At 40.2% G+C, this 22898-nt stretch overlaps 1 protein-coding gene across 1 annotated transcript in view; it reads left to right on the top strand.

Annotated features, from left to right (window-relative positions):
• Positions 1-1671: 1671 nt before the first annotated feature.
• The window catches only part of LOC131666732 (protein unc-13 homolog A-like), a 957113-nt gene continuing 935886 nt past the window's right edge, over positions 1672-22898 (top strand). Inside the window, exon 1 of the mRNA XM_058939609.1 lies at positions 1672-1720. The gene's annotated coding sequence lies outside the window, so the exon portion shown is untranslated. The remainder of the gene's footprint in view (positions 1721-22898) is intronic.

The raw sequence follows: 22898 nt of genomic DNA on the forward strand, positions 1-22898 counted from the left end.
GTTCCAAACTGAACGTAATTTATATCTCTGTAATGATTTTTCAATTCTTTTTTGATAATTATTTATAATGTTCACGATAAGTTTGTAGCTTTTTGTTAATTTATTGTATATAATTATCTTATCATGTTATTTTTTTTACCATAGATATATAGCATTTAGGAAAATAGATCCTTTAATTTGTATTTGGAAGAAAATACAAATTCCAAAAAATATTTAGAAGGAATTGCGAAATCTCGACCTCTTATCAGCGAGAGGTATGGAGGAAATGCATGGTTTTATAATGGACGAGTTGTTATGACTACAAGCAAGAATGGTTTTTGTTTTGAACATGTTACTTTTAATGCTGTAGTTATGACTACATTACATTTCTCCTTGCAAGCTAAAGGAGTATATGATATTCTCCATAGGTTGGTTGTGAAGGCTCTTCCGATCATATGTGTTCAATTCTTTTTTGAAGAGTAAAATATTATTGTCCTTAATATTAAGAGTATTAATTAATAAAAATATATATTTAAGAATCAGATTATGAATTCTTATTAATTATATTATATGAAATTATATTATAGGTAACGGGGGAGATAAATCTGAAAATGGGAAATTTATTTAAGAACAAACTCCCACGATGCAGAGCAAACCGCCACTCCGTTAAACACGTATGATAATACGTGTATTCGCCTTAACGTCAGATGATTTATCCTAGTTGTCTTTAATTGATCGGAGTTAAACTCACCTTAAGTCACGTGTCTTGTTACACTTGATGAGTTTTAAGTGTGAGCGACTTTACTCCTAATCTTCTTAATCCCCTAGACGTAATTGGATTAAAACCTAAGCCTGTTTCAAATACTTAAGCTACCAGGAAAATCAAATGACGAAAACGGCGAATAAATTTAACAGACTTTAATTAAAAAAAATCACTACAGTCTTTGTTGGGCCGAAAGACTGACGCACGAAAATAGGATTTTACAATTTAATTATTTTCCTTGAGAAAGAGAGAGAGAGAGAGTAGATTTGAATTCTACCGCGAACTAACGCACGGCGCGATTACAAAAAATAACGCTATCACGAATAAACAAAATATCAAATATATTTTGTATCGCTTAATATGACGGGAGGTGCACCTACCATGCGGTGCAATTACGGTGATCAACCGTAATTGTTGTTGTAAAATTTCAACTGCCGCTGCTCCTCAATTATCAGCTGTTCCGCCTTATATTTCCTCTATCAGCTTTTATCTGCTGCTTCTATACCGCTGCTTGCTGCTGCAATATCGTCGTTGCACACCCGCACGTATTTGTCCCAGAGAAAACTTATTATTTTTGCGAATCAAAGTGCAAAACACAAATCGGCGATAAACTCGCGTAAACAGCTGAGGCGTAACTGCTTATTCAAAAGATCGCGCGCCCCCTCTCTCTCTCAATAGTTCGAACTAACGCGCGAGAAGCAGAATCGCGAACGGTTCGATTAATTAAATCGACTACCGTTGCATATATTATTTTAAATAATTAAATATTATATTATATTATATTATATTATATATATTTTTTTCATATTGATTGAATATTGAAGCCCATAAAAAATAATGTTATTAAATAAATAATATTTTTAAATAATTGATTTTTTATTTGTTATCTATGGTGACGGCTTACATGGCATACTCTACAACTGGATACACTGACCTTCCAACTAACAATTATCAATCAAAAATTTGCAGGTATTAAAGGTATTTATAATATATTTCTCATAAATTTATAAATTTATTTACAAAATGATTATATAATTGTTCATATTTGTATTCCAACACAGCAGAAGACTTCTGTAACTAAATACTTAATTTATGTAGGTAAAGAAACAATAATATTCAACCGCCAAATGTTAAACCGCGCCAAATGAATGCGAATAACGAATGAGAAAAAAAAGAATTAACTTTATAAGGCGGTACCTTGTCTGGTATGTTAGAAATACAACAGAGTTAAATGAAATTTGTACGTTATTTAGAACTAATATTTTACATGGCTTAAAATTTACTTGCAAAAAGCATCTAAGCATCTATAATAGAGATAAATATTTAAATATAATTAAAACTGAGATCAAGCTACGCGTATATAACATTGAACAACAAATAGACTATTAATAACAGTCACCCAAACAAAGTGGTCTGTATCAAAAACGACATATATATATTCTTATGTACTTTGATACGTTTAATCCAAATCCGCATTTAGTTTGACCTCATTATGTCAGATTCAAGGGTATTTGTAGGCCACATTAAGGAAAAAGTTGTTTAAAAGAACCTAACTAGTGTTTCTTTGGTTTGAGGATTTTTGGTTGTGAATCTAGAGTTTGTTTGATCTTAATATGTCTCTCAGTCAAGTTCATTTTAAGGTCAAATGTTTACTATGCAAAAACTTTAATTTTGATTGGAAATTCGGAAAGTACATTTTAGAAAGAAAATTTTACGTTATTTTAATTTAAAAAATTTCACGATATTTTTAATTTTTTTTGTTATGACCTCGAATATCATTTCGAATGTCATTTCAAGGTCACTGTATATTGATATCATGAGAATTAGTTTGACGATTTCAAAAATAAAAAAATATGCTTTCATAGAACTAGGCAATGATTTTCATACGCTTCGAGGATCGCTTAATGCGGGTCCGAAATTCAGTTGATCCCATTCAGTTCAGATCGAGGACAGCTTAAAATCAACAGAAAAGATCACTATAGTCCAAAAAATTACTCTCGTGATTTCAGCGGTCGCTGAATCTGACTCCAGAATTAAAATTGCTCTAAGAATACCCTAATCACGTTTGGTATGCAAATAATTCGTGGTACTTTTATCCAGACATAGATGAAATTTAAAGAAGCAGCCGCTAACATAAATCGAGTTTTGAGAAGTAATCATTAACGAAGTAAATTGACCACTGCTCTCATCAGTAGATGCACTCGTCGAGACTAATGTGTCCTCCAGCAATATAGTCGTTTCCGTACGAGTTAAAAAAGTATACTGTGTTGCCGATACTGGTGTGAGTGCATGTTCTGATGCTTGCAAATACTTTAAGGAATTTGGTACTCAGTGAAAAAGTGCAGTGGTAGTGGCAATCAGGTACCTCTTTCTGTTGTTATAGCTGCATCCCATCAAAAGGTTTGTTTGCTCTCTCTCTCTCTCTCTCTCTCTCTCTCTCTCTCTCTCTCTCTCTCTCTCTCTCTCTCTCGTTTGAAACGATGTCGCCGGCAATCAATGGTGTAATAGGAGAAGCTCGACGCGGCGGTCCTTCGCCGGAGCCACGGCGCAGAGTTACGGTGTTGGAATACATTCGTGCTCGTCATCGCCGAGTTTCTGTGGTCCTTCTCTAAAACTCTCTGGTGACTCGATGACACGCATCAGAATCTGGCTCTCATACATTTGTCGTGAGGACCTGCAAATAACCGGTCGCACCAGAGAGAGAGAGAGAAAGAGAGAGAAAGAGAGAGAGAGAGAGGGAGAGAGAGAGAGAGAGGAAGAGAGAGAGAGGGAGAGAGAGAGAGAGGGAGAGAGAGAGAGGGAGAGAGAGAGAGAGGGAGAGAGAGAGAAGAATATCTTTGTCGCTGTGGGTTTATCAGCAAAAGGTACGAAAGCTGAAGATCATCCTGTGAGGCAAGCTATCCTGTCGATCTACGAGTCATTCGAGCCATTCTGCTGAGCTATTATCTAGTCTACAGGTCGCTTCCTTTCCTCTCATTTCTCTTTCTCATTTTGGCAATTCGCGGCTCATGTGGTGCACCAGGTTCTTACGGGTCGGCACGATTATTAGTAATAGTTGGGTTAATTGTTTAGGTCCGTAGACGTGTTGGCAAGGCGCTCACGTGCTGGTTATCTCGTCTTATAATAAGTATTTATTAAGTTAGATTAAGTTGTATATATGTTTTGGTTAACACTTACAAAAATGCTTTTGTAATAAAGAAATGTTCGAAATCATTGTAATTATTTTCCTCTCTACCTTGCTGGAAGCGATATACTGCCTCCCTTACCTCTCGTTTTCAAATAATTAGTAATAAGGATAGTCGGCTTTCGACGGCCGACGCTATTACAATTGATTACAACTCTATTGATTGATTTTGCCTGTTCTTCTCCTTATCTTTTCCACGCGTGCAAAAAACGTTGTCTCTTCGTCCACTTGCAAAGCAGTATAGCTTTCGGACTCCTTCTTTAATAAATAGTTCGTCGGCTAATCTTTCAGAGAAATGCAAATAAAAGAATAGTACGACAAGTTTCGCATCACTTATATCCGAAAACATCTGTCCTAAGTATCCAAAATATTCTCCATACTTGTCTAAAGCTTTGACAAACTTCTTCATGAGACCAAGTTTGATGTAAAGAGATGAATGCATAATTTTTGAAGGATCTGTTAACAGTTTAAGAAAGATAGTTTTTAATCCTAAATTAAAATTTGTTAAATTCGGTCACTTTTTCTGTTTATAGTGATATTTTTCTATCTTTACTATCCCATAGTCACACAAAATAGGCATGATTTATAACGTGACTGTTGTTCCAAAATTAGAGTTGAAATTTTAAAATCACTACAAACTTTTCATTGGTGTTCTAATTTTCTTATTCAAATTCTCGTATGTTTGCTTCAATTCCGTTGAATGAGCTGTTGGGATAAGTGCAAATATGTTTTTATTGTTTAAAAGTTTTAGCTTTTAGGTTCCGCTTAGAAGAGTCGATAAATAACATTCACTCTTCATCTTTATAAATATTAGATTCCAATTCAATGATTAACCCTCTTCTATTTATTCTGAATGTGATAGAATTTTCTCTATCTTTGGCAACGAACTCATGAAACTTCTTTTCCCTTAACCGACAAAAATAAACTTTAGTCCACTTGGACAACAGATTTTTCTTTTTCAATATTGCGGCAACATACTCAGCTCCATCTTTGGATAATACTAAATCTCTTGAGATCATTCAACTTCTTTTTATCGAAGATTTCTGGTACTCATTTTTGATAACGGCTCATAAATCTTTATTTTCCTCGCTATCACCTTGACTGTCGCATTCCTCATCCGAGCATTCACTAATTTCCATTTTCCCTGACGCAAATGATTTGTTAACTTTCATAGGTTCTTTGACTATTGAACTTTGAACATTGAAAGTTGTCATTTAGTAAATTGTTGATATTTTTATTGATCGAACATCTACATACAAGATTTTAGATTTCGGAATTGCGCTAAAACTAAACATATTGATCATACAGAAATAGTAATCCTCTCAATACTATGGCTCAGACCATATCATAGGCTGAGTAAATACGATCCCGATTTTTCTCCCATCGCAATAACATTGTTCTTATAGTAGAGTAATTACAAATCATGTGAGATATACTAACTTCTTCGTAAATAGTTATGAACTTCTCAGATAAATTTCTTCAATGTTTCGGTACTTCAAATTTTTCAAAAACCATAACAAAAATTATTAGATTTTCCATCACATGTATGAGATGTAGAGTCTATTCTTAAAATATTATACTCTACAGAGGCCAAGATTTCCGTTATTGTAGATCTGCGGTTACTTGACGACGATTGCGGGCCCGTTTGCTCACCCTAACCAACTACCGATACTGGGAATCTAAAACTCTGTATCATACACTCTCATATATTAGCCATGGTGGCATTATATCTTTTCTCCAGGGTTTCACTGAAAAACAACAAACAGAAAAAAAGACATTTTCTGCTGTCATTACGTGGAGGTGTCCAGGTGGAGGCACACAAAAACTTTAAGTGTGATAACAAATCTTATGATTTCTGTTATGTTGCGGTGAATTTTTAACTAATAAAAAACAGAAGTTATCTAATATGTTGATGATAAATTACAAAAAATGTTTTGATTCACTGGTAGTAAATCAAAATATGTACTAGATGCTTCGCATAACTTGTAATTATTGCATAAAGAATTAAAATATTAAATCATCTGAAATACAGGAAACCATTTTGCCAAGAAGATTACTTTTTTTATGACCAATCCATTTCGATTCAATGTAACCAATATATTTGAAATTATGTATGGTAATATATCTTCAGTAAAAACATCCAACAACCGAAAAATAGAAACTGCAGTCCAAGAATTTATGGAAGTTGAGAAATCATTTGCGCCAGATAAAATAGGACTTATTGTTAGTGAATCTTCAGATGAGCAATATGACAATCAAAGTGATAGTCAAGAAGATAAATATTTACCAAGTGTTATCAAGAATAAGACCTTAGACACTTTCTATCAAAAGGAGTTAAAAAATCTCATAAAAGATTTAGAATTACCCAAAGATGGAGCTAAGTAACTAGCCGCAGTATGCTATTAACAAAATTCAGTTGGAAATTCCAGCTGAATTTCTATAGGGAAATTCAATTGTATATCTATATCGATTGATATGAATCCGATATAGATTCCATAAGATTTTTAGGATGGGTTTTCAGCTGGATCTACGTGGATTTTTAATAAATTCAGGTGTATTTCCTCTAAAATGCAGGTGGATTTTCATTGTGTTATTTACAAAAGATTTTTTTTTTCTAAAGTTATCCATTTAAATAGTTTTTAAATATCTTTTAAAATATTAACACGAATAAAAAAGAAACAAAAAAAAACAAATAAGAAAAAAAAGAAAATAGGATAACAATCGTAGCTTAAACCCAGGATCTCTTGCTTTTCAACCTATTGAATTATTTTTTTAATATTACATTAGAATATTTCACGTATATAACTGATTATTAGGTTTATATTGTATTTATCCCATTAAGTCTCAATCCGATGGTTAAAACTTGTAAATTTATTTTCTCACTCTAAATATTTATTTATTATTTAACTGTTTCCATTTACTTAATCCTGCAGGTGTGAATCAATTAGTAATAGAACTTATCTGGTTTGTTCTTTCTTCCGCCTTTTGCTCGTGTGCTGTTATAATGCGCTACTCTGTTCACTTAGTTTTTTATTTAACACTGGCAATTCGATTTGGCTTTTCAATGAGGTGACGACAGCATTAATAAATATACGCAAACACTTAATGTTCAATGATATAAATTGTGCTTCTTTTATAAGGAAATAATATATAAATTCACTAATTATTAACATTGTTAAACGGACAATGTGTAAGCGCTGTAATTAGTCGTTCATCTGTCGCGCGTTGCGAATCAACTATCGAAAAATTGAGGTGTTGTTAAGTGTCTCGCCTTTTAGACCTACTGAATTTGCTGAATTCTATCAATTGCGAAGCTTCTGTAAAGAAAGAAAGAAATTATATTTCACCTTCATGCCGAGATCGTTCGATATCAGTGCGATATCCAACGTAAACTAATGGAAAAAAGGTAATTTTAGCAATTAATTGATTTTAATAAATATTATATTATATAATAAATACAAGTATAATACTTTTCGTTACAAAGTATTATACCATTGTAGAATTACATTTGAGGATTCTGTATTTAAATCATGAAATCTCCTCTTAATGTAGTTCTAACGTGAATTGTGAAATGTGCTGTTTTACATTTACTGAAAGGATATTTGAGAATAGAGTTATCATTTTTTTTCCAGTTATTGTAGAAAAGGTATAGTATTATGTTTGGTAGTATGAATGGAAGGGGTGGAAGTATTTTTGAGCTTAAAATTTCGTTTATTTCTTCTTCTGAATAAATCCCACTGGCTGTCAATGAATCTAATTTTGTTGGTTCCCATGTCATTTTCGTTGAAGATTCGAGCGTCATAATCTTGTTAAATTAATCCACTCTTTACCGATTTTTTAATATTGCGGTGTTATTCTTTTGTAATTTATTTCCTTTCCTTTTTGAGTAATATGTATGCTTTCGGAGTCATGTATACGAGGTCTGTCCGGAAAGTATCGGGCCTACCTTTATATTTTCGTGCTAGCGTTATTCTTTATCATCTGGTGGGTGGCATTCTTCAAAGTAATCCCCACTTGATTGAATAACACGGTTCCATCGATGTTTCCACTTTTCAAAACAGTCCTGGAACTCACTTTTAGGGATAGCCTTAACTACACTCATCGCATTATTTTCAACCGTTGTTTTGTCATCGAATCGGTGTCCTTTGAGTGGTTTTTTTAGTTTTGGAAACAGCCAAAAGTCACAAGGGGCTATGTCGGGACTGTATGGAGGTTGTTGAAGCAATGCGATATTGTGTTTGCTCAAAAACTGCTACAAAAGATTGGATGAATGCGCTGGCGCATTATCGTGATGGAGAAGCCAATTACCACTTTCCCAAAAGTGCGGCCGTTTTCTTCTTACTGCATCACGCAAACGTTTCAAAATTTAAACGTAGTATTCTGTATTGATTGTCTGACCTGTTGGTATATAGTTGTGATGTATAACACCTTCGCAATCGAAAAAAACAATCAACATTGACTTAACATTGCTCCGACTTTGACGTGCTTTTTTTGGTCTTGGCGATTCAGAATGCTTCCACTGTGAAGATTGTTGTTTTTTTCAGGATCATAACCATAAACCCTTAAAATTTCCTGAATAAATTTCCCAAAAAACTAAACTACTGTTTTAGAAAAAAAAATTTTTTTATTCTTTACATTAATTTGAAAAATCAAGAAAAAAAGAGTATTTGGTGGCTTTTAGGATATTCAAGTGCTAAGTTGGAACTATCGAGAAAACCAGAAATGTTAAGCGTGTCTTTTACAGTTCATTATGTCCACAAAAACCCCACAAAGTTTCAATTCAATCGATCAAGCCGTTTTTTTGTTTTATTCAATCAAATTTTTGAAAAAAATTAAAGGATCACAATTTTGACTTTAAATGATCATAATCTTGAAAAAAAGGCAAAGAAAATTTTTTTGTTTAATTTTGAAACTTTTTTTTAATGACTCCAAAAAATTTGGAACAAAAACTACCACCGGCATCAGCATTACCCGAAGCATAACCACATGGAGGTTGCCCGGTCGGATTTACGATCATAAATGATCATAATCTTTGCCCTTTTTAAAGCGATTCTGTTATAGCATTTCATAATTTTCCTTATTTGTAAACTTCAACTAAAATTAAAATTTTAATTAAATTGTAAATAAAGTTGATATACCCAATCGAATTTCGAACTCGATCTACACGTTTTTCAGAAATTGCTTATCATTAATTTTCGTGAACTCTTGCAGCGCTAAAAAAACAGTTTTTTTTCAAAACCACTCCTTTTGCATTACAAAAAAAAATTCATAAATTTGCAAAAATCAAAAATTCATTTCATTTTCGATCATGGTTAGACGGCATTTATCAGAACCGGAGGTTTCTCGTTTGATCACCCTGCTTGAAGAAGGTTACAGTCAACGTGATGTTGCTATCCAGATGAGTCAATCCAGATAGTCAATCTGTCGTATCTCGAACGTATGCGCGATACCGGGAGACGAACCAATACAATCGTCGCCTTGGACAAGGTCGCCATCGTGTCACGATTATTTGCGATAATCGGGCGATTGTCCGACAAGTTCGACGTGAATTTTCATCAATGCAAATATCGTGGCAAGAAATTTCCCAAAACGGGTACAACAGCGATAAAGACATCGACAACGGCATCAAGTGCGAAACATTTCTTCCCGAACAGTAATCAACCGTCTTCACGAAATTGGGTTAAATGCACGACATCCTAATCGTGTACCCCTTTTGATAGCGAGACATTGCCGAGCACGCTTAGCATATGCTAATGCATATCAGGTTTGGACATTAAGACAATGGGGAAATATTTTATTCACTGACGAATCCCGGTTCGTCCTTAATGGGAGCGACCGACGTCCCCTTGTTTGGCGTTGTCGTGGAGAACGTTTTCGCCAGAATTTTGTTCGTCCAATTGTTGCCTACGGCGGTGGATCAGTCATGGTCTAGGGCAGCGTTTCACAAAATTGGAGAACACCTCTGCTGATTGTACACGAACACTTAACAGCTCAGCGCTACATTAACCAAATTTTAAGACCGATTGTACTGCGCAGACGACAACATCAGAGGGCGTTTATTCTAATGCAAGATAACGCACGTCCACACATAGCTAACATCACCAGACGCTTCTTAGAACGACATGACATCACATTGCTACGGCACCCACCAATGAGTCCAGATCTCAACCCCATCGAGCATGTTTGGGACATAATGGGTCGTCGTTTGTGCAGAGAGTATCCAAATTTGTACAACTTGGCCGCATCAGAGCGTGCACTTCTACAACACCATTCCGCATCCCAGATTACCCGCTGCATTAATATGACTGAACGCTTGGCACCCGTTATTGAGAACAGGGGTGGCAATACCCGTTATTAAGAGAATTGCAATGCTTTTTTTGAAAAATTTTTTTCCCTCATCACATACACACACACACACACACACATACACATTCTTAGGAGAATGAGTTTGGCGTCATTAACTTCGGAGGAACTGATGAGCCTCCGGGTCTCATTTCTCCTAAAAAAACACACATGAAGCGTAAATCCAACCGGGCAACCTCCATGTGGTACGCTTCGAGTAATGCTGATGCCGGCGGTAGTTTTTGTTCAAAATTTTTTCGAGTCATTGAAAAAAAAGTTTCAAAATTAAAAAAAAAATTTTCTTTGCCTTTTTTTCAAGATTATGATCATTTAAAGTCATAATTGTGATCCTTTAATTATTTCAAAAATTTCATTGAATAAAACAAAAAAACGGCTTAATCGATTGCATTGAAATTTTGTGGGGTTTTTGTGGACATAATGAACTGTTGTAACGGTCGTTGATTTATTAAGTGTAATAAATCGTCGTCCGTTAACAAAATCTATGTACTACCGTCGTCCGTTATTTTCCTCTTCTGACTAGCTCTGTGCTTGTCGCGCAACCTGAAAACGGGCGCGAAAGCACGAAATAATAAGGGAAAGCAATGGTCGAAGGTTCTTAGAAAACGGTGCGAAGGAAAAGGGAACGTAGAGAATATTTGGGATCATCGAGTGAATATGCCGGCTTATTTAGTATATCTCTGCCGAATTTATTAACTGCTTATATTCACATCAGCGCACTATTTAGGCTGGCCGAGAGATTCGCGATACGCAGCCTAATCGTACGAACGCGTGAGAGAGAGAGACGGAAAATACAACTCTGAATAACACGCAGCCGATGCTGTTTACATGCGCTCGCTGCTCGGAATTCCCGCTCACAATATCGAAAAGAAACGGACAACTTACGCGGGCGAATGCTGCTGCAGACAGCTACGCCTTAATTCCCGGGTCTGATTATGCGAAGGTCATCGCCCAAGGTTGTCGAGATTGGGAGGCCTATGGGTCGATCCTCGTGGATGGTGGGCGACGGATCGGATCTCCCTGTCCGGGTGACGGCCTTCGATTCGGTCGTCCTCACACGCCAGTCACTGCTGAATATCTCCCTCAGTCACAGTGTTCACACTTCTCAATTTCTTGATCTCACTCCGCCGGAATCGGTACGTCGCTCGATTTTTCAATAAAAAAACAAAGGGATCTCGATCGCGTGCGGTCTCCTTGTCGGTCTCACGTGTACTCTCGAACCCGCGTGCCTTTTTCTATTTCTCTCTCTCTCTCTCGCTGCGCGGGTCTTCCGCGCATGGCGCGCTATTTTAAAAATCGCTCATCTATCTCTTAACGAGCCCACTCGTTACAGCCCCTTCCTAGTCTAAACTTACCGGGAGTTTGGACGAACCCCTTGTTTGCGCGATGATGAGCGAGGGTGGCCAGGGGTGATCATGAGGTGAAATGAATGTACGACTTGTTATGGTAAAATGAGATCTCTTTATTCAAGGAGAGGAGCTAAGGGGGTCGGCTTGGTTTTCCCACTGGCGGGTGGTTGAGGATGTTTGGACATCTGCTGGACCGGGTCACACCCGGATGTCCGCATCGGGCGCATCCCTGCGCCTGCGAGAGGGAGAGTCCTTCCCTCCTATTGCTGGGGTCGAGCTGGTTCGGGTTCACCTTCCTTCGGGTTGCGCCGGCTCTGCTTACTATAGAATTCCTCAGGCAGCACTCGTCCGCGCTGCCCACTCTGGCTCCTTTCCCTACTCGGGGCGATGGTGATATTCACCGTCCCTCCTCTGGACGAGGATGCCTCCATGCTGATGTTGGCGCTGGAGGTTGACCCGGGACGGTGGCTATGGGTCTCGCCCGGAGCCTCTCTGTGGCCTCTGCGAGCCCGATCCTCGTGCTCTTGGGTCCGGGTGGCTCAGATCTTCCTGATGGCCGTGGTATAGGACTGCCAGGTGTCGATCTTCTCAGTCCATCCCCCGGCCATCTGGGCAGCGCCGGCATAGTCTTGGAATTCGGCGAACCTCATGGTGGTGTTGTAGGTGAGGAGTCGCACGAAATTCCAGGCACTGTCTACCTCTTGGAGGGCATTGCGAAGGATCCCCCACTTTTCCTCCAGAGAAGATTCCATAGGCCAGACCAAGGGGGAGGTAGGCCAATCATCCCGGTTGTACGGGCGGTTTCGCCTGGGGTATTCCCGCTGATGCCATGGTCTCTCCGATTGTGGGGCAGCAGCGTCCTCTGGTCCCGTGTCTGTTGGCCGCCGGCTCGTGTTGTGGCTGCGGCGCTAGGACCGGTGGTGGGCTCCCGGTTGGCCGAGGAGCCCATGGAGGAGGGAGGAGCCTCCGTGCGGCCGGGTGTATCGGTGGAGAGAGCAGCCTCGGTGTTAGTGGCTGCCTCTGCCGTCCCCACTCGTCTCGCCCCCGCTGGTGAGTTTGGGTGTCCCGGGGCTGGTCGTGGTCGCCCATTACTCGTGGGCATCGGCAGTAACTTCTCCCAGAGTTCCCTCAGACCGTCCGATGGAGGTGGTGGGGCCAAGCCCGATCTGTGGGTGACCACTGGGATTCCCGGGGTGGGATTCCTCACCTCGGCGATTCGAATTGGATGATCGTTCTGCCGATCTCCCGGGGCGAGCATCGCTTCTCCTTGGCTGTTGGCGCGTCCGAGTTGAGCGAGGAACCGTACTTTAGTGTGCACGATCAGTTCCCTCGCGACGCGCCCAATGTTCACCTCGCTTAGTTCGTTGAGGGCCGCGTCGGCCACGTCCACCATCATTTCCTCCACGCGGGTCGGGTCTTCGAGGTCTCGGGTCTTGACCAACTTTCTTTTCATCCGGCCCAGGATCTCTGTGACTCTCGTCTGCGCGGAGTCCGATAGGTGGAGGTACTGGAGCTTTTCCTCCATCCAGTCCACGTTCCCTCTGATGATTGTCTCCATCCTGGGGTTGGGAAGGAGGAAGACATCGGGTTGAGGTAGATGAATGATGTTTGACATGAGTACGATATATGATATGATAGAAAAAGATAAAAAGATAAATGGTTACATAATATGGATTTCTCGTATCCCGGGGTGGGTATTACAATTAACGAGTTTATGCTACGATTTCCGAGGTTGCCCGCGTCTTCGTATGGGAGGCTCGTCTCCCCGCTTTTCGCTCGAAGCCGCGCGCTCGACTACCCGACGCACCACTGGTACGGTTTTCTTTGGGCGACCCCTGCTTCTCTTTTCAGAGATCGGGGTTCCCTGACTCTGTGATCTTCTAGGGGACCGCCCACGTCGTCGCCGTCCTGGTGCGTTCCCCACCTCGGAATCCTTGGTTTCCGATTGCGGGGGTGCATCAATTGAGTCCGTGGTGCGTTCGGGGCCGTCCCTCTCGCGGTTGCCGTCGTTCGATTCGTCGCATGTCGCTGGCGGGTCGCACTTCGCCTCGATGTCCCTCGGCGGTCGAATGTCTTCGCCTTCTTCTTCCTTGGTCGCTTCGTAGAATGGTTTGAGGTCTTCGGCATGTACCGTGCCTTCGATAGTCTCCTGGTGGTTGGCTATTCTGAAGATATTCGCACCCAGTCTTTCAATGATGACGTACGGGCCCTTATACAGCGGCGCCAAGCCAGCCGCTATTCCCTTTGCCGCTGATGATAGGACGCGGTTACGGTACCACACCCAGTCGTCAACCTTGAACGAGACTTGGCGTCGCTTTCGGTCGAACATTTTCTCTGGCGTTCCTGTTTACGTCGCGCCTTTTCAGTGGCTGTTTCGAACAGCTCGGGCAGGTGACTCATGTAATCCGCCCAGTCTTCACGTGATTGGTCTGCTTCGTTCTCTGCCCTTACCAACTCCTGTTTGCGCCGGACCGTCGAAGGCGGCACCGGTTGTCTCCCATAATTCAGCATGGCGGGACTAACCTTGGTTGAGCTGTGGACGGCGGTATTAAGAGCGAAACAGAGATCACGAAGTTTCTCGTCCCAATTCTTGTGTTACTCCTCGAGGTATGATTTGATCATACGTAGTCTTTAGGGTACGGTTATATCTCTCCGTCGGATTCGCTCGTTGGCAATAAATTGGTGGCAGGTCCCGCGATATTCCATTACTGTCGAGATATTCTCCCACCAGTTTATTTTTAAATTCCGTGCCATTGTCCGACAGGAAGATCTCTGGCGCACCGTGTGACTATTTGATCGTGGAATTCTCGTACTATATACTTGGCTGTGGCCTTCCGAAGGGGGTACACTCTACCCATTAAGTGAATAGATCCACGAACACCAAGATATTCTCATGCCCTCTAGGACTTCGAGGAAGGGCTCCAGCTATATCCGCGGTCACTATCTGCCACGGCTTTTCTATTTGGCGGCGCCCCATCGTGCCATAGGGTGGGCGTTGTTCCACCTTGCACTGTTGGCACACCGTACAACTTCTTACATATTGGGCGGTGTCGCCTAGGAGAGTTGGCCAGAAGTAAAAGCGGCGTCTTTTCCCGCCCAAGGTGCCCAGCCGTCGGGGCGTCGTGGTACTCGGCCAAAATTGACTTCCTTTGTTCTTTGGGCACTACTAACTTCCATGCTTCTTCCTCATCGCCCAACTCACCGAACTATGTGTCTGGGCGGTATGTATATAAATTTCCTCCCATGACTTTCCATGTCGAGTTCTTCTCCGGCTCATCCGTCACTGCCTGCAAGGTTTCCAAGAACCACTTATCCTGAGTGCACTCACTCGAGGTCATGGCGCACAGGATCGAGTCTTCCTCGCCATCCTCTTCATAAGCTCTTGAGAGGCAGTCAGGCACATGAGTAGGGCACCCTTACGATGTTCTACCTCAAAGGTATACCCCTGTAGCTTAAGCGCCCATCGAGCTAAGCGGCTTGTCGGATTCTTCATGCTCCTCAGCCACTTGAGGCAACTATGATCGGTTATCACCTTGAAGTGATAACCTTCTATGTATGGCCGGAATTTCTCAATGGCCCATACTACTCCGAGGCACTCGCGTTTGGAAACCGAGAAGTTCCTTTCTGGTTGGCTCAACGTACGACTGGCAAATTCGATGACTCTTTCACTCCCTTCCACTATCTATGTCAGCACCGCCCCCAAGCCTGTATCACTTGCGTCGGTGTGTCTCCTTCGGATCGGGTGGTTGGAGGATTGGTGCCGTCGTCATCAACCTTTTTATCAGGTCGAACGACGTTTGTTGCTCAGGGCCCCATACGAATGAAAACTTCTTTCTCAAGAGCGTGTTGAGGGGTTCTGCGATCGTGGCGAAGTCATCTATGAATTTCCTGTATCATGAGGCCATACCCATGAAGCTACGGAGTTTTCTCACATTCCTGGGAACCGAAAACTCTAGGATTGGGCGTACCTTCTCGGGATCCGGACGTATCCCGTCTCGATTCATTAGTACGCCCAAGTATCGTACCTCCGATTTGCAGAAGGCACTTTTCTCCAAGCTTATGGACATGCCGGCTTCCTTGAGCGCCTCTAATACCTTTCGCAAATGCTCCTTGTGTTCTTCGAATGTCGATGAGACGATTATTATGTCATCGAGATACGCGAAGGCGAAAGGATCCATATTAGGGCCGATTACTGAATCTATGGCCCGCTAAAAGGTCGCGCCGGCGTATGAGAGGCCGAATGGCATTCTCACAAACTGGAAGTGACCCATACCTGGTACTGTGAACGCCGTCACCGGACGGGATTCCTTCTTCAGGTTAATTTGATGGTAGGCCGAATTTAGGTCGAGGGTCAATATGAACTTGGCATCCCTTAGCCTGCGTAAAATATCTTGCATGAAGAGGATGGGGTAAGCGTCTAGCTCCGTGACCGCGTTCACCTCCCTCAAATCCACGCAGAACCTCCAAGTTCGGTCCCCCTATTTGACCATCACTACGGGGCTAGACCATCCACTCTTGGATGGCTCGATGACCACCGCCTTCAGATCTAATTCAACGCGCACATCGAGGGATAATAATAAATATAAATATGCCAAACATGAGATACATGGATGACACAGAAGTAGAAATAGAGGAGTGGATAAGTAATCTAGATAATTATCGACTAGATCAAACTCTAGCAACTTTGGAATTAAGAAGCGACGGTGAAAAGATAACCAGGGCAAAGAAACTCCAGCGTTGGTTAATGGGCGACTATACATCGGCTGATTTCGACGAAACGACAGCCCAAGAAATCGCCCAAGACCCTATTCGGAGAAACGAGTTAAGATCCGCCTACATCTCCAAGGAATGCAAAGCGCTGGAAGACACGGGAGCAACCGATCGCGAAAACCACCCCCTATATAGGTTACTTACCGACGATGAAATCGCAATCAAGCTCAATCTAACAGTGGGCCAATCCCTATCAAAAGGAGCAGAAAAGATCTCAAAAAGCGACGGGCTCGAAGAAGACCAAGCTTCGATAACGTCAGATACCGAGATGCTCACGCTATATTATGAAAGGGTCAACCCCGTTACAATCCTTGCAGAGATCAAGGAAGTAATGAACGAATGGATACATCGACTTAAAAGAGTCGAAAAGGCAATGGAAAGAGAGCGCCAGTACGTGTTATCAATAGCACAGACGGCACAAACCATATGCGCTACCCAGGCCACGGAAACATCCAGGATGACTAGGGCTCTGCAGAGGATAGGCAATATAGAAAATAAAATATACTTGCTCCAGGAAAACCAGCCATCGTCGCCAAGCAAAGAAACATAACAGCCGCCCGGTAGAACAGTGAACTTTCAAGACACGGTGACACTGCACTATGACACCGTGATTCCTGCAAGCACTTCAAAGAGGCCACCACCAACGAAACAGCCACGATGGAACCCCCCAGCACAGCCCTCGGGGGGGAGTTGACAGTAGAATACGGCGAATAATTCTGCTGAAGGTGGTTTTACGAGACACACAGGCAGCTATGCGCAGAACACGTCGATGGGTCTGTCAACCACACGATGTAGATGTTTGTTTTGTGTGTGTGTACTTTTATATTTTTATAATTTTCGATACCACTTAAAGAAATATCAGAAAAAAAATTTATCCAAAATCAAAAAAAATTATTATAATCCGTTAGGGTGATTAAATTTTAATTTTTACTGTGGTATTCACCGCGAAGTTTCTTAATTTGCCTTTTCTACGCTGATTTTACAATTTTCCTACCTATTAATTTTCTCTTACTGTTTGTAGGTGAAAATTTGTTAGTTTTTATCGGCGTAATTATTTGTATAAATTTGTCGTCGTACAGTGAGCAGTTTTCTATTTTCTATATTTTTCTATTTTTAAATTTTCTATCAATAATTTTAAAAAATTTGAATATTTTGAAAAGACAATTTTATTGAAGCAAACAATTTTCTCGCGCCGTGATATTTTTGCCGAGAGAGCGGGCTCAACTTGTTTTAGTCTATGTTGAAAAGAGAAAGAATGAAGGGAAAAAAATAAGTGTTACAAAAAAAATGTGCACGTGAAATTCGATTCTCTTATTAAATATAAGTCTGTTTGAATAGGTAGTATTCACTGCTCTATGCTATGCGACGAGCCTGTTACCGCTGTGTTTTGCTCGCTCTCTCTCTTCACGGCTTATGACGTCACGGTGTCGGTGCTTCTTGAGCGCGCTACAAGTACTACAAGCTTACGCGCTCACTTTATCGTGCTCACTGTATTCTTCTCTGGCCTCGAAATTTTGTTTTCGTTAGTAGCTACTCTCGGCCTTACAATGGTCTGTTTATACAATATGTTTATTTCGTGGCCAGAGTACGTTCGACAAATTTTACCGCTTTGAAACTCCGTGGTGTTTGCTTTTATACACACACACTTTTATTTTTAATTTAGCGCGAGTCTCTCTCTCTCGGAATTTTCTTCGTGCGCGCCCTGTCAATTCTCTCGTCGGGGTTCTTTATTTTTCCTACACTTTGTTTTCGTGTAAGTTGGGTGCCACTGTAACGGTCGTTGATTTATTAAGTGTAATAAATCGTCGTCCGTTAACAAGATCTATGTACTACCGTCGTCCGTTATTTTCCTCTTCTGACTAGCTCTGTGCTTGTCGCGTAACCTGAAAACGGGCGCGAAAGCACGAAATAATAAGGGAAAGCAATGGTCGAAGGTTCTTAGAAAACGGTGCGAAGGAAAAGGGAACGTAGAGAATATTCGGGATCATCGAGTGAATATGCCGGCTTATTTAGTATATCTCTGCCGAATTTATTAACTGCTTATATCCACATCAGTGCACTATTTACGGTGGCCGAGAAATTCGCGATACGCAGCCTAATCGTACGAACGCGTGAGAGAGAGAGACGGAAAATACAACTCTGAATGACACGCAGCCGATGCTGTTTACATGCGCTCGCTGCTCGGAATTCCCGCTCACAATATCGAAAAGAAACGGACAACTTACGCGGGCGAATGCTGCTGCAGACAGCTACGCCTTAATTCCCGGGTCTGATTATGCGAAGGTCATCGCCCAAGGTTGTCGAGATTGGGAGGCCTATGGGTCGATCCTCGTGGATGGTGGGCGACGGGTCGGATCTCCCTGTCCGGGTGACGGCCTTCGATTCGGTCGTCCTCACACGCCGGTCACTGCTGAATATCTCCCTCAGTCACAGTGTTCACACTTCTCAATTTCTTGATCTTACTCCGCCGGAATCGGTACGTTGCTCGATTTTTCAATAAAAAACAAAGGGATCTCGATCGCGTGCGGTCTCCTTGCTGGTCTCACGTGTACTCTCGAACCCGCGTGCCTTTTTCTATTTCCCTCTCTCTCTCGCTGCGCGGGTCTTCCGTGTATGGCGCGCTATTTTAAAAATCGCTCATCTATCTCTTAACGAGCCCGCTCGTTACACTGTAAAAGACACGCTTAACATTTCTGGTTTTCTCGATAGTTCCAACTTAACGCTTGATTATCCCAAAAGCCACCAAATACCCTTTTTTTCTTGTTTTTCAAATTAATGTAAAGAATTGTAACAAGCTGCCGTTTAACCACTAATCCCTATCTATTATGATTATTCGTATGGTCAAACGACGCCTTGTTATCTATGTGCTATAAGCACACTAACTCACCTTGTCCTGGAGTGCGCCTGCGCAGAGTTCTCTTACCGTCCCAAGTTGGGTTCTCGATCTCTCCGCTAGGGGCGCTGGCGCGCTCGCTTCGCAGCGCTCCGTCGACCACTGCCGACAACTCGGTTGACGAGCAGCTTCGTATATTGCTTAGGTGTTTCGTGCTGAACTACCGGCGCGTAAGAATCGAACGTAAACAATAACACAGCTCTCGGACAAAGGGGAGACAAAACAATGAGATCGTTACGTTTTAACCTCAGATCACTTTATTTATTCAAAACTTGTATAAGGGAGGGATTTGCCAAGAGACTTTCGCACGCAATTTCGAATGACAATACAAACGAGGAGAGAGAGAGTGAATTTCGCGATCGTCGCGGACTATTCGCTCGCACGCTTTTAATAATATCACCGCGCACGCAGCGCGGGATCGCAGGCCAATTATAATTAATAAGGCTGGGCACCTACCGCGGAATTGATCGGGATACGGTGGCCAACCGTATCCGATGCACGCGCTTCGGATCAACTGCCTCTGCGGTTGCTGATCTGCTGTTGTAGCTCTGCTGTTGCTGTAGCGTGGTAGCAGGGGACGATGAGGTTGCTCTAGCAACTCCTGTAGCCGGGCACGTTTAACAGTGCACGCACTTGTCACTCCCTTCGCTCTACTCTCACTAATTATGCTGCACTCCCTGGATCTCACTCAGAAAACGGTAAAACGTTTGGAACTCGATCGCTATGATGCAGCCGGACTGAATGTCACAGTCATACTGGCTAGCTAACTCTCCCCTCCCGGTCATTGCCCCTAACACGCCCTCTCTCTCTCTCTCTCTCTCAAACCGATCGCGGCTGTTACGCTCAACCGCTTAGTAACCCACGCGAGTCAAAACGATTTTCGTCGATCGTTGCAGAATAAAAAAAAATTTTTTTTTCAAAAACAGTTGTACAGTTTTTTGGGAAATTTATTCAAGATTTCAAAACCTACCTTCATTTTTTTGTGCAATCAGCGGTTGCTGAGATATTGATGGTTAAAGACAAAAAGATCCTTTTCCATTCAATGTTCAATATCTTAGTGAGAGGTGGGGGTATTGAACTTTTCAAATATGAAAATTAAAGCTGAATAAACAGTTATCCGATTCATATAGTGGCTGAGTTAGAAAAATTTTTTCCAAGTTCGTAGACTAAAAAAAAACTGAAAAAATTTCACAAAAAAATTTTTTTTGGTATTCATGAGGATTGAGCAAAAATGTTGCTTGAAAAATTTTTTTATTATGAGATCTCAAAACTAGAAACTTTAAACTTGAAAACGCTTTTTTTTTAATTCCAGTACGACCATTTTCAAAGGAAATACAGCCATTTAAAAAGCATCAAAAAATTTTGAATTTTTTTTTGATCCTTTGATTTTTTCCACAAGTGTAGTATACATTTTTTTTGAAGTTGCGATTTATTGAGTAAGATGAATCGCTAATATAACGTATATATCGTTGTTAGAAAAAAAATTTATGTCAAATATATTGTTCAATATTATCATAATTATAATGACGAATTTCTTGAAATATTCAGGTCATACTATTTGAAAAATTTGAAAATGATATTAATAATAATAATATTATATTGCATATTACAAATATAATAATTTAAATATAGATGAGCTACACTTACGAAATGTATATAAAGAATATTTAAAATTATTTTATGGTAGGGATTAAAGGTAATCATAAAAATAGAATAATGTGTGTAAATGTTTGATTTCATTCACAATTTTACTGAAAAATATTACAATGTCAATACAAGGATACGAAAAATTAGATAAAAATAGATATAATAACGATACGTACAACGAAGTTGCAATAATAATTGTTGGGTAGAACAGGCAACCTCCAAAAGAACGTGATCTTAGAATATACTCAAAATATGAAAAACCTATTAGTATTCTGCCTATTAGTAAACATACCGATTCAATGACGTATCCACTTATTTATCGTAACGGTTAATACGGATGGATACCAGGTATGAAAACTAATGCTGGGAATAGGAACATATCAAATCTTCAATTTTACAATTACAGAATGTGTGTAAGAAATGGATTCAATCCATGTGTAAATCTTGGAAAAATAAGTCAACAAGCTACGGTTGATGCATTCGTAAAAGAAGGAAGCTCAAGATTATATTACATAAAAAAAATCAAGATAGATTGAGAAGTGAATGTTATAGTGGCATTATTTACGTTGAAAAAATTAATCTAAAAATATGAAAATTTTAATAATGGTTCTCTTACCATCAAATTTTACGGGCAGTTCGAGGTTTTTAAAACAAAATTATATCGATTCTATGAAAATTGTAAATCACTATAGGAAACCAGATTTATTTATAACAATGACATGTAATTCAAATTAGAAAGAGATTACTGAGAATATAGAGGAGTATGAAAGTCCTATAGATAGCCCTGATATTATTACCAAGGTATTTCAGCAAAATGTGGAAGAATTAAAAAATGAAGTAATAAAAAAAGGGATTTTAGGAAAATGTACCATATAACCATATAACCCATATGTATTGCTGAAATTTGATGGGCATATTAATGTTGAAGTATGCTCGACTGTACAATGTATCAAATATTTCTTCAAATATTGTTGTAAAGGTCATAACTGTGCATTTATTAAAATAAAAGACGCAAATGTAAATTTGAAAAAAAAATAATGAAGATTCGCTTGAAAAAGAGTAAAGTGATATCGATGATAAATATAATAACTATGATGAAATTAGGCAATATCTAAATACGAGATATTTATGTCCACCAGAAGCTATGCACAGACTACTAGAGTAGCCATTACATGATATTTCACATGTAATGCATCGTTTAGCTGTATACAAAGGAAATCAATAAAAAGTAAAGAAGAGAATGAAGAATCAATTATCAATATAATTATAGAAACTATATTAACAGCATATTTCGAATTGAATAAAATAGACTGAAAGGCAGGAGAATATTTATAGTTAGTTAGTTTAGTTTAGTTTATTTATTTACATCTTATATGTTACATTTGGTTTACATTTCTTATATTACTATTTGTGTCTCGTATCTAGTTTGTGTAGTTGATTATGTATGTGTTTTGTGTGTGTGTGTGTGTGTGTGTGTGTGAGTGCGCGCGTGCGTGTGTGTGTGTATGGGTTGTGTAAATATGTGCGTTTGTAGGTGTGTCTGCAACTCTTGTGTCCGTCTTCTGCGCCTGCCTTTTCCTCTTTTCTTCTCATTTTTCTTCTGATTAATCTTCTCTTCCTCTTTCTCTCTCCACAATCTGCCTTTTCCGCTCTTCTGTTTATTTTTTTTTTCTCTCTTTCTTGCATGTTTTCTTTTCGGCTTTTCCTTTATTACTTTCTTTTGCCTTTTCACCTTTGCCTTTCCTTTGCTTTTGCTCTCCTTCTTGCTAATCATTTCATCTATCTTTCTCCTTATTCAGGCTTTGACACCTTTTTCTTGTTTCCTATTGCTCCCTCTGCCTTTCCTTTCCTCAACCTCACTTATTTTTCCTTAGTATCTTATGATTTGCCTTCTAGTTTACCTGTTTCTTTCTCTTCTTCGATTCTTCTTCTTTTACATTTTGCTCCATCCTT

Source organism: Phymastichus coffea, unplaced genomic scaffold (genome assembly GCF_024137745.1).
Source record: "Phymastichus coffea isolate CEN01 unplaced genomic scaffold, Cenicafe_Pcof_1.1 PCOF00004, whole genome shotgun sequence".
Lineage (NCBI taxonomy): Eukaryota > Metazoa > Arthropoda > Insecta > Hymenoptera > Eulophidae > Phymastichus > Phymastichus coffea.